Source organism: Chiloscyllium plagiosum, chromosome 10, assembly GCF_004010195.1.
Source record: "Chiloscyllium plagiosum isolate BGI_BamShark_2017 chromosome 10, ASM401019v2, whole genome shotgun sequence".
NCBI lineage: Eukaryota > Metazoa > Chordata > Chondrichthyes > Orectolobiformes > Hemiscylliidae > Chiloscyllium > Chiloscyllium plagiosum.
The window spans coordinates 65,762,107-65,774,980 of NC_057719.1; positions in this window are offsets into that span (position 1 = coordinate 65,762,107).

Here is a 12,874-nt window from a genome sequence, read left to right on the forward strand (position 1 = left end):
GATCAATATGGAAGAGGAAAAACAGAAAACAGTAGGTGCTAATCAGTAGAAGGTTTCCTTTCCCATATTTGACTTGATACCATGAGACCTCATAGTGTCCAGTTCCTTAGTCAATGCATGTGGTCTGTCTGATTTTATTCCTTTTGTCAGATGTATTCACAATGGAGCAAAGTACTAGACCATTTCAGAAGGCTTTTATGAGTTAACTAATTGTTATTACTCTAGAGTCACATGCCAGCCAAATAAGTTGATGGGCAACTTATCCTGACCTTGACAACAACGCCCACATTTTATCACGGAATAAAAGGAAATGCCCAAAGGCAATGTAATTGGTTAAAAATAGTTTCTATTCCATTAACATAGAGGTAGTCTACAACTGTAGAAAGCTGAAAATTCTTTTGAGGTTTTGTTACTTCCTGCAATTTGTTTATCCTCACGCAATCTCTGCTTGAAAGTCAAGCAAACCCCAACGATTTTTTCTCTCAGTGATGAGGATATACTAAAGCTATGGCTCAAGGCACCTACATGTGAACTAATTACATAGTCTGAAGAGCTGCCCCCTTCAGATAATTCGAGATTATAGCCAATAAACGTTGTTAAGTTTTTGCTGCAGTGTCATTCCCAAATTTGACCTGCAAAGGAGTGTACAGGTGAAACAGTCTCAAAGAAGAAAGTTTTATACAAGTTGAAGCAAAAGAGATGATCAATTCAGAAAGGGAGAAATTGCCAAAGGGAACTGCACAGACATGCTGTCAACAGACAGGATCTAGTTTCCCATACATTTACCTAATAGGCCTTTCCTGCCAAAATGTCATGATCTTCTCCACATGTATCCATCCATCATGCCAAATAATTTGTTTCCTCCATTAAACATGAATGCACATAAGCATTCAAGAATGTAACCTTATTTCTTTTCAACAGGTTCAATTCTGTTGGTGGAATACCAGCACATTCCAGTTGTCAACCAGGGCCACTTCTTTGTTCCTTGCAACGATGGTACATGTGAAACAGGAGCAAAAGCAGATCAAACAGCCCTTCCAGCCTTCTCTGGCAACCAACAAATTATAGCTGATCTGTTTATGTTCCAAACTCCACATTGCTAGCCATTCCTGATAACCTATGTTTCACTTGCCTAATAAGAATCTATCTATCTATATCTTAAAAATGTTTAATGACCCAGCCACCACTGACTTCTGAGTCAGAGAGTTCCAAAGGGGTACAAATGTTGGAGAGTAAAAACTTCTCCTCATCTCTGTCCTAAAAGGGTAAACCTTAATTTTAAAACAGTTCCTTCTGAACTCAGTCAGAAGAGGAAACATCCTTTCCTTATCCTTCTTGTCAAGACCATTCTGGGTCTTATGTACTTAAATCAAGTCACTCTTCACTCTTCTAAATTTCAGTGGAAAGAAGTTCCATTGGTCCAACCTATCTTCATAAGTCAATCCACTCATTCAGGATATCAACCTAGTAAACATCCTCTGAACCACCTCCAATGCATTTACATTCTTCGCTAAACAGGGAGAACAAAACTGCACAAAATATTCGAGATGGCATCTCACCAAAGCCCTGTCTAATTGCATTATAACTGGGTTATTCAATTCAATCAATGAAACTATCCCATTAGCTTTCTTGATTACATACTGTATCTGCATCCTAATGTTTTGAGATCCAGTCATTAAAACATCAAAATCTTTCTGCAACCATGAGTCATTTTCCATTGAAGTAACATGTTCTTTTTCATTCTTCCTATCCCACCGCCAGCATCCCTCCTGACGCCTTTCCATAAGACCGTTAGACAGAAGAGCAGGAGTCAGCCATTCAATCCATTGAGACTGCTCTGCCGGTCAGTGAGATCATGTCGGATTTGATAATCCTCAACACTATTTTTCCAGTCGATTCCACCTAACCCTTGATTCCCCTCCTGATTAAAAATCTGTATATCTTGGCCTTGAATATATTTCAGGACAGGACTGCCCTCTGCGGTAAAGAATTTGGCCGATTCACAACCCTCTAAGAAATTGAAATTCCACTTCATCTCCATCTTAAATATGCAACCTATTATACTGTGATTATACAGAATAGTTTTAGATTATTCCACAACCTTGCAGCATCTACCCTCTTAAATCCTCTGAGCATCTTGTATGGTAAAATACAGTTATCTCTCATTCTTCTGTATTCGAATGAGTACAGACCTAATCTACTCAACTCTCCTCATAAGACAGTTTCTTCATACCTGGTGTCAGCCTACTGATCCTTGTCTAGACTGTTTTTAAATGCTGGTGCACCTTTCGGGGTCAAAGTCATTCACGGTATTCCAGCTGTGGCATAAATAGTGTCTTGTATAGTTTTAGTTCAATCTCCCTACTTTAATATTCCATTCCCTTTGAAATAAAGGCCAACCTTTCACTTGTCTTCCCTCAAAAATATGTTGCTACCTACCTTAATATTATTTGTGATTTTAGCTAATATGCTTTCATTCCCTTCATCTAAGTCATCTCAGTCCTGGCACAGATTCCTGCAGGACTCTACTCACTATCTTCTGCCAGTCAGACAAAGATCCATTTATATGTGCTCTCTGCTTACTGTCTGCCCATATTTTATCAAGTGATAAGTTGTCCATGAGCTTTTAATTTCCGCAATGGCCTTGGATATGGCACCTAATCAAATGCCTTCTGGAAATCAAGTACAGTACATTTACAGGCTTCCCTTTACCATAGGTCATGCTACTCCAAAGAACCCCAAAACATTAGTCACATGATTACACTTTGACAAACCTATTCTGTCACTTCCCAATTACCTTTTAGCTTTTCCAAGTTAGCAGCTATGAACTCCATGACAGACATTAATCTAACTGGTTTTAGTTTTATATTTTTGCCTTACCTGCCTTCTTGAATAGAAGAGTTATATTTGCTACTTTGCAGTCTGACGGAACCTTTTGTGAATTTAAGGAATTTTGGAAAATTAACACCAATACTAGCTCATTAGCCACCTCTTTTGAGATGCTCGGATAAAAACTTGTCAGCCCACTACTCCAACAGTTTGCTTAGCACTGTTTCCCTCATGATTATTATTTCATTAAATTCCTCTCTCTCTTACACCTTCTAAATGATCACTATTACTGGAATGTTTTACATCCTCTGTAGTGAAGACAGCAGTAAAATGTTATTCATTTCATCTGCCATTTCATTACTAGCTATTAGTAACTCCCCCATTCTCACTCTCTCAAAGACCAAAACTCAATTTACTTCTTTTGCTTTTTAAAAACCTGTGAAAACTCTTATTATCTGTTTTTTCATTTCTAGCTAATTTTGTCTCATCTCTGATTTCTTGTTTCTCGTTAACCTTTTAGTCATTCTCTGCTGTTCTGTACATTCGAACCAATCATCTAACCTACTTATCTTTGTAGTTATATTCTTTTATCCTTAAGTTGGATGCTTTAGCATACAGTCATAGAGATGTACAACATAGAAACAGTCCCTTTGGTCTGACTCATCCATGCTGACCAGATATCCTAAATTAAATGCCAACATTTGGCCTATATCTCTCCAAAACCTTCCTATTCATTTACCCATCCAGATGCTTTTTAAATGCTGTAATTCTACCCTCCTCAATCATTTCCTCAAGCAGCTTATTCCATACACACACCACCCTCTGCATGGAAAAAATCCCCCTTAGGTCCCTTTTAAATATTGCCCCTTCACCTTAAATCTAAGCTCTCTAGTTTTGAACTCCCCTACCCTGGAGAAAAGACCTTTTCTATTTACCCTATCCATGCTCCTCATGATTTTATAAATCTCTAAGGTCATCCCTTAGCCTCCAATGCTCCAGAGAAAACAGCCCCAGCCTATTCAGCTTCTCCCTATTGCTCAAACCCTTCAGTCTCAGCAACATCCTTGTAATTTTTTTCTGAAGCCTTTCAAGTTTAACAACAGCCTTCCTATAGCAGGGTGACAGAAGTGAATGCAGTATTCCAAAAGTGGCCTCACCAAAGTCCTGTAGAGCTGCAATATGCCATCCTAATTCCTATACTCAATGCACTGACCAATAAAGGTAAGCATGCTAAACACCTTCTTCACTATTCACTGTGGCTCCACTTTCAAGGAACTATGCACTTGCACCCCTTGTTCTCTCTGTTTAGCAACACTTCCCAGGACCTTACCATTAATGTAGATGTTCTGCCCTGGATTGCCTTATCAAAATGAAACTCCGCACATTTATCTAAATTAAACTCCATCTCCCACTCCTCGGCCCATCGGCCCATTTGATCAAAATCTCATTGTGCTTTGTGATAACCTTCTTCATTGTGAGGTGATGCATTTAGACAAGACTAATTCTAGAGCGAATTATACAATGAATGGAAGAGCTTTGGAAAAAGTTGATGGGCAGAGATATCTGGGAGTGCAGGTCCATTGTACCCTGAAGGTTGCTGCACAGGTGGATAGAGTGGTCAAGAAGGCATATAGCATGCTTGCCTTCATTGGACGGGGTATTGAGTATAAGAGTTGGCAAGTCATGTTAACATTGTACAAGACATTGGTTCGTCCGCATTTAGAATGCTGAGTACAGTTCTGGTCACCACATTACCAAAAAGATGTGGACACTTTGGAGAGGGTGCAGAGAAGGTTTATGAGGATGTTGCCTGGTATGGAAGGTGCTAGCTAAGAAGAAAGGTTGAGTAGGTTAGGTTTATTTTCATTAGAAAAAAGGAGATTGAGGGGGGACCTGATTGAGGTTTACAAAATCATGAAGAGTATAGACAGGGTGGATAGAGACAAGCTTTTCCCAGGATGAAGGATTCAATAACGAGATGTCATGCTTTCAAGATGGGAGGTGGAAAGTTTAAGGGGGATACACGCGGCAAGTACTTCACACAGAGGGTGGTGGGTGCTTGGAACACGTTGCCAGCAGAGGTGGTAGAGGCAGGCACGGTAGATTCATTTAAGATGTGTTTGGACAGATGCATGAGTGGGTGGGGAGCAGAGGGATACAGATGCTTAGGAATTCTCCAACAGGTTTAGACAGTAGATTTGGATCGGCTCAGGCTTGAAGGGCCGAAGATTTAAGATGTGTTTGGACAGATGCATGAGTAGGTGGGGAGCAGAGGGATACAGATGTTTAGAAATTGATCGACAGGTTTAGACAGTACATTTGGATCGGCTCAGGCTTGGAGGGCCGAAGGGCGTGTTCCTGGGCTGTAAATTTTCTTTGTTCTTTGTTCTATTGTCTGCTCCACCATCAATTTTGGTGTCATCTTCAAATTTGCTAACCATTCCTCCTAACTTCACATCCAAATCATTTATATAAATGATGAAAAGCAACGGACTCAGCACCGATCCTTGGGGCACAGCGCTGGTCACAGGCCTTCAGCCTTATATAACCAATAATTTGTACATGTAGCTACAGTTCAATGGTAAATACTTAGAGCTGAAAATCAAACAATACACTTACAAGCACCCAGTATACTATTAATAGGCTGTGAAGAATTTAATGGAGCATTTATACTACAAGGATGCAAGCTGACGTAAGCCTGAGTAAAACAGAAAGCACTGGTTTCTAGTGAGTAATGGGTGCCACATTGTCCTTTAAGAATTTCTCAATCACTTTATCCCAAACACTCAACATTTCTTCTTGTGTACTTTTTCCCAGATTGTGGTCACTATTAGGGGTTCTGAAGACCATGCCAGTTGGTGATTCCTTTCTACACTTATTAGTCATCTCCTCTCATATCAATTGTACACCCTGATAAAAGGCATGTATAATTATTGCACAAGTATCGTCTTTGAGTAGTTAGTGTTAGTAGTAATGGTATCCCTCAACCTTTATTTAGCTTCCTAATCTTTTCGCATACCCATTCAATATTCAGCAACCAATCCTTATCATCCAGCAATTACATCTCCATAATGGACGAATGAGTCACCGGACTCGAAATGTGAACTCTGTTTCTTCCTACAGATGCTTCCACAACTACTGAGTTTCTTCAGCAATTTCTGTTTTTGCTCCATAATGGCTATCAGATCATGATTATTTAGTTCAATGTACATCTTTAATTCATTTGCCTTGTCATAAATGCTTTGTGCATTTAAATACAAAGTCTTTAGTTATGCCTTTTAGTTATCTTTATAACATAAACTTCTTTGTTGGTGTTTTTTGGACTTTTTTTCTTTCTCTCCTGCCATTCTCTGGCCCTCATTTCCCTGATTACTATTTTCATCCTATCTGTCTCTACTCTTTGATATACCACACCTCTCCATATTTAATTCCTAGCCCCAACTATTTATTGTGAAACCCTAATTTTCTAGTAATGCAGTTCACAAGAACACAGGTCCCAGCATCATTCAGGTGCAGCCCATCCCAATGATATAGCCCTAGTGCCAGTGCTTGACTCAGTGCTTCTCCTGAGTGTGTCTTGAGCTCTCTTTGCCTGCTGCTCCCATCCCTGTGGAAGAACAAAGTGAGTTGGATCAGGGGTGATAGATTCCCCAAAGAACTGAGTTTTGCCAGGTACTGTAGTATTTCTGAATGAGGACCTGCAAGTGATGGTGGTACAGTTAGTTACCCAGACCTATACAATTAGTGCCATCAATCAACAGCATTTGAATGCAGTGGGCAGAGAACTTGGAATATGAGATTGCCCTGGAGATGTCCAGAATTCATTCCAGTTCCTGATGGAGAGCATGCCATCAGTGCAGCTGGCAATCTCTTTGTAAGCAGACCTTCATGCAGTATCACAGCTAACTCATTCACTTTGCCTATTTATTCATAGCAAAGGAGACACACTGCTATAAATTGGAGCACAATGATTTCATACCAATTACCAATCCTCCTTTCCTTCTTTCTCTTGAAACTGTGTGATCAGTTCCATCTGGACATTCTATCAATCACATTTACTCTCCCAGCTGTTTATTTCAGTTGTGCTTTCCTTTCTATTTTAACTTGACAATTTATTTCGCTTATTGTTTCTTTTTTACATGGAATGTATTGTACATTTTTGAGTGAATTCCCTTGGTTTGGCAATTTTTCATCATTTTCCTTTCCACATCTTGAATTTTTGTTTGCATTCTTTTCTCATTTAACCTCTTTTCACCTTTCTACAACATTACAACAGGACTCCCAGGCTTTCCTAACCTAACAATTAGCACCACCCTCTCATTGCTTCTGTCTTAATTCCATCGCTGACAGCTCTAGTCAAGATATTTTTCACCAGTCAGTTCAGTGATGTCGTTACATGCCTCTGAAGTAGGTGGGTCTTGAACCCAAGCCTCTTGGTCCAGGGGTAGACACGTTACCACTGCACCACAAGAGCCCCTTGGCCAGTTCTAGTTAACCTTTCACAAAGATATTGATCCCAGCTGTGACATTAGCTTACTCGAGCATTGTTTTATTTTATTATTCTTTCACGGGATATAGATAGATGTGGGATAGGCATGCCTGTAGCTGGGCCAGCATATGCTGCACATCCCTAATTCCTCTTAACTTGAGTGACTGGCTGGATTATTTCAGAGGGCAGTTAGAAGCTAACCATGTTTTTGTGGGTCTGTAGTCATGTATAAGTAGATTATCTTCCCTGAAAGACAGTAATGAACCTGAAGGGTTTTGTTCACAACATCCACACTAGTTGAGAATAGCTTTTAATTCCAGATTTTACCAAGTGAAATCAAATGATGATATTTTAACCCATGACAATGGGTTGTCAGGGAGGGACAATATAGAGCTATCATGAAGGGGCGATTACTTTTGTGTCCTAAACTTTGAACAAAGGCATAGTAATAATTAATGAAGTACAACAGGAAAACAGGTAAGCTACTCATTTTTCTGGGATGACTCAACCCAGTGTTAGCAAGCAAAGTTATGTCATTGGAGAAAACTCAGAACTTCTTTTTTAGCACAATGTGCAAAGACTTCTATTTTATGTGAAAAAATAAAACCTAAGGAATTTGAAATAACAGTAGCTCAACTTCAGACCAGGAAGACTCTGGACTATGAATACATTGGCTTAACATTATGTCCCTGGCTTCTCATCAAGTGAACAAGACAACATTATACACCAGTCTGATGTCCTGGATTTGCTTTTCTTGGATTAGACAGAAGAGAAAACCAGCCAAGGTCTATTTTTGATTTCACATATGTAGAAATAATGAGTAAAATGTTATCAGAGTTCAAAACAACAGTAACATAAAACATGCATTCGCTTTGGAGACCACCCAGTTACTCTCGTGGAGAACTGCACTACCACTATCCTAAATAGGTCAGACTTCAAACAAATCTCGCAACTCAAAACTGGGCATTGATGTCACACCTTAGGCCATCAAAACAGCAGAAATGTATTCAACCACAATATATAGCCTTGTGACCTGGCATATCCAACACTCTAACATTTCCATCAAGCTGAGAGACCCAGGTTCAATGGAGAGTACATGAGGCACCAACCTGGTGAAGCTATAGCACTCGTGTGACAAACAGTGGAAACAGCATGTCATTGCCAAGTGATCCCATGCCCAGTAGGTCAGATCCAAGCTCTGCAGTCCTGACACAGCCAGTCGCAAATGGTTGTGGGCAATTAAACAATATATATCCATGTCGTCAACAGTGAGGGAGTCTAACAAATAAGTTTTAAAAATGTAGTAGAAGCATTTGCAACAATTTTCACTCAGAAATGATGAGTGGATGATCCATTTCAACCACCTCCAACCAATTCAATTTCCTCTATGTGATGTCAAGAAATAACTAAAAATATTGAATACTGCAAAATCTATAGTCCCTGATAACATTCTGGCAATAGTACTGAACACTTGCGCTCCAGACCTCACTGTGCCTTTTTCCAAGCTGTTCCAGTACAGCTTTAACACTGGTATCTATCCTGTAATGTGAAAATTGCAAATGCATGGCCTGTCCACAAAAGCCAGGACAACCCACCCAACCCCATCAGTTTACTCTGATTCATCAGCTAAGATATGGAAGGGGCCAGTCTTATCAAGCAAAACTTGCTCAGTAAAAAACCTACTGACTGACTTTCAGTTTGTATTTTATAACACCTACTCAACTCTTGACTTCATTATAATCTTGGTCTAGACATCTACAAAATAGCTATTTGCTAAGGGTGCAGTGAGAATGACTGCCCCTGACATCAAGGCAGTGTTTAAACATTCAAAGTTTGTGAGAAGATTTGTAGCTCGGGTGCTCGTTGCTGTGGTTCTGTTCGCCGAGCTGGAAGTTTTTGTTGCAAACGTTTCGTCCCCTGTCTAGGTGACATCCTCAGTGCTTGGGAGCCTCCTGTGAAGCACTTCTGTGGTGTTTCCTCCAGCATTTATAGTGGCCTGTCCCTGCCACTTCCGGTTGTCAGTTTCAGCTTTCCACTGTAGTGGCCGGTGTATTGGGTCCAGGTCGATGTGTTTGTTGCCTAGTAGCCACACACGCAGACGACAAGCAACATGAATTCGACTGGGACAACACTACCATTATAGGGCAAGCCAAACAAAGAACAGCCAGGGAATTCCTAGAAGCATGGCACTCATCCACAAACTCCATCAACAAAAACATCGACCTAGACCCAATATACTGGCCACTACAGCGGACAGCTGAAACTGACAACCGGAAGCGGCAGGGACAGGCCACTATAAATGCCGGAGGAAACACCACAGAAGCGCTTCACAGGAGGCTCCCAAGCACTGAGGATGTCACCTAGACAGGGGACGAAACGTTTGCAACAAAAACTTCCAGCTCGGCGAACAGAAGCACAGCAGTGTTTAAACATGTATAACATCAAGTTCTCCTAACTAAGCTGGAGTTAATGGTAAAGCTCCACTGGTTGAAGTCGTGATTTGAAGTCATGCATTGCACAAAGCAAGATATTTGTGATTGTTGGAGGCCTATCATCTCAGTCCAAGAATATTCCTGTCAGTGCCTCCATGTAATGCACTAAGACCAACCATCATCAGCTTTATCAGTAATCTTCCCTCCATTATAAGGTGGAGATGGTCACTAATGATTGCATAATATTCAGTATTACTTGCAATTCCTCAGAGAGTGAACTGTCCAAGGCCATATGCAGCAAGACCTGGAAAATACCCAGATTTCCGCAATAAAGGCAAGGAAAGTTAGCACCATAACAAGTGCAAGTAAATAGTCATCTCAAACAATAGACAATCCAACTGCTGTCTTCTTGAAATTCAATGGCATGACTAACTCTCAGTCTTCCACTAACAGCATCTTGAAAGTTATCATTGGCCAGAAACTGAACTGGAATAGTCATCCAAATATTATGCTACAAAAGCAGGTCAGAGGCTGGAAATTCTAGAGTAAGGAATTCACCATCTGATTTCCGAAAGCCTGTTCACTCTATCTGTAAAGTTCAAGTCAGGAATGTGATAGAATACTTCTCACTTGCCTGGATGAGTCCATTTCCAACAATGCTCAAGAAGTTCAACACAAATGAGTATAAAGCAGCTTGCATGATTAGCTGTCTACCACTTCAGCTCTCATTCCATTCACCATCAATGCAAAGAGGCAGCAATGTGCACCAAATGCACTGTAGTAACTTACCCATGACTCCATCGACAGCAACTTCCAAATCCCACACCTCTATCATCGAGAAGGACAAGGGCAGCATGTGCCTGGGAACGTTACTTACTGCAAGACCTCTCCAAGCCACACACCACCCTGATTTGGAACTATAATGCTGTTCCTTCATTGTCACTGAGTCAATATCCCTCTTAACTATGCTGTTGATGTACCTGCACCTCAAGTTCAAGAAGCCAGCTCACCAATTCCTTTCTCTAGAGCAATAAGGGATGGACAATAAAGGCTGGCTGAATTAGGAACCTCCACATCTCATGAATGAACAGAAAAAAAAGAGGCTGTATATTCCATGGTGGACAAATGAGAATTTATACCTCGCACATGCTGGAGGTGAACTTCTTGATTTTTTCAGCTATAAGGTGGTATGAATCACACAGAGTCCTGCAGTTGCAGCAGATGGGATGGAGTTCATTCTGCATAAAGATTTACCATTGAAGAAAAGATCTCCAATCTTTGGAGATTACTGAGAATTAAGAAATACTGAAAAAGTTAGTGCGACTTGGTAATATAGAAGTAGTGAAGCATAATCATTCTGGCTGTGTGCTTGAAACACTTGCATTCAAGGGAAATAAAAGAAAGAAGGATTAAAATTTATCAACTCTGCTGCTTTAATACTTCTGATTTTCAATTCTTGATTCTGTTGATGTGCCCTAAATTTTCACAGTTCAAAATTCAAGTGCAAGTGGTCTCTGTTAATCTGTGTTCCATGGCATTGCATTTCAATTGGCCTGCAGTGTAGAAGGGAGCTTATGATTGAATGGCACCATGTAAGGTTTGAAATTGGCTATAGTCTGTTGATGTGTGCCATTGAGTAAATATGTTCAGATTGAAGAGGTGTCACAGAAAGTGGCAGGAGGTAGTTTGTGACCCATCCCTTGCTCCCCTAAACTGAGTGACTTGTTAGATGGCTCAGTGGTTAGTACTACTGCCTCACAGGGACCCAGGTTAGATTCCAATCTTGGACAACTGCTTGTGTGGAATTTGCACATTCTCTATTTGTTTGCATGGGATTCCTCCACATTCTCCGGTTTCCTCCTACAGTCCAAAAATGTGCAGGTTAGGTGGATTCGCCATGCTAAATTGCCGACAGTGTCCAAGACTGTGCAAGCTAGATGGATCAGCCATGGGAAATGCAAGGTTACAGAGAAGGTTTCAGGGGGTTTTGGGTCTGGAAACGATGCTCTTTGGAGAGTCAGTGTGGATTTGATGGGCTGAATGGCCTGCCTCTGGACTGTAGGGATTCTACAACTTCATTGGAATTTTAAGATTCAACTACTTTGCTGTGGGTCTGGAGTCAGGTATAGACCAGACCATGTAAGGATGGCTGATTCCCTTCTGTAAAGGACTTTAATGATCCAGATAAGTTTTTCCAACAATTAATAGAATTTCCGCTTTCACTGTTACTGAGATTAGTTTTGAATGATCAGATTTTCCATCAGGTCCCATGGTAGGATTTGAAATCTTATCTCCAGAACTTTAACCAGGATGTCTGGATTACTAGCCCAGTGGCATAACCATTATGCTACTGTGATAGTAAGGAGAAGAAATATGCATAACTTTCCTTCAGACAGCATGGTGATATAAGTTGGAGCTGCTTTGGAAGAATACCTCAGTGACCTTGCTTTGGACTGTCAAAGCTATTGCGATGGATTGTATTTCTCCCATAGACTCAATCTTGTTGTGCTTACATAGTTTCTATCAGGTTCTCTTAAGCATTGAATGTCCTCTTAAAGGGTGTACTATCTGATTAGATTGCCACTGCTCTGAGTCCCTCGCCCTTATCTCGTTTGTCCTTAAATTAGAGTGATTCTTTTAAGTGGCAGCAATAGCATCTACTGTGAGGGAACCTTTTGCTGGTGCAGTTGAAATATCAGCTGAAGACAGGAGGAGAAAAACAAATCAGTTCCTGTTGTCCAGTAGCATAGGAATCAAGAGTGTTGGGAGTGCTTCAGGTGGTTTTGGGGGCAGTGGTAGCAGGAGTGAGAGGCAAGCTATCACTCACAAAGAGACCTGGCTAGAAATGTTTCTTCTTACCTTGGCTGGGTGTCAAAGATCATTTCTGTTGTCATTGAAGCCATGTCTGGAAGGTGAGATTGACCTGACTGAATTGTTGAAATATTCTTTTTGTCCTACTCCTGTACCTACAATTAGCCTTTCTGAAGAGAAGCAAGGTGTCCATTTATCCCATTTCTCCTTTATCAATGTTCGTTTTAGGGGATTAATGTATCCTTGCTCAAAACATTTCTATTCTTCAATTTCACCAAACTCACTTTAAGAATTCTGGTCTCCCTGTTTTGGA